Here is a 639-nt window from a genome sequence, read left to right as displayed (position 1 = left end):
TTAAAATACAAATACACAATACTGTGTGGAAAAATGCACAATACTGTGTGAAAAAATGCACTTAAAATACAAATACACAATACTGTGTGGAAAAATGCACAATACTGTGTGAAAAAATGCACTTAAAATACAAATGCACAATACTGTGTGGAAAAATGTATTTAAAATACAAATACACTGGAAAAATGTATTTAAAATACAAATACACTGTGGAAAAATGTATTTAAAATACAAATACACAATACTGTGTGGAAAAATGCACTTAAAATACAAATACACAATAATGTGTGGAAAATTGCACTTAAAATACAAATACACAATACTGTGTGGGAAAATGTATTTAAAATACACAATACTGTGTGGAAAAATGTACTTAAAATACAAATACACAATACTGTGTGGAAAAATGTATTAAAAATACAAATACACAATACTGTGCGGAAAAATGCACAATACTGTGTGAAAAAATGCACTTAAAATACAAATACACCATACTGTGTGAAAAAATGCATTTAAAATACACAATACTGCGTGGAAAATTTTATTTAAAATACAAATACACTGTGGAAAAATGTATTTAAAATACACAATACTGTGTGGAAAAATGCACTTAAAATACAAATACACAATACTGTGTGG

The sequence above is a fragment of the Sinocyclocheilus grahami genome, unplaced genomic scaffold, assembly GCF_001515645.1.
Source record: "Sinocyclocheilus grahami isolate Dianchi unplaced genomic scaffold, SAMN03320097.WGS_v1.1 scaffold789.1, whole genome shotgun sequence".
NCBI classification, from domain to species: Eukaryota; Metazoa; Chordata; class Actinopteri; order Cypriniformes; family Cyprinidae; genus Sinocyclocheilus; species Sinocyclocheilus grahami.
The sequence above is the reverse complement of the archived record's forward strand: the minus strand, read 5'-3'. Positions refer to the sequence as shown.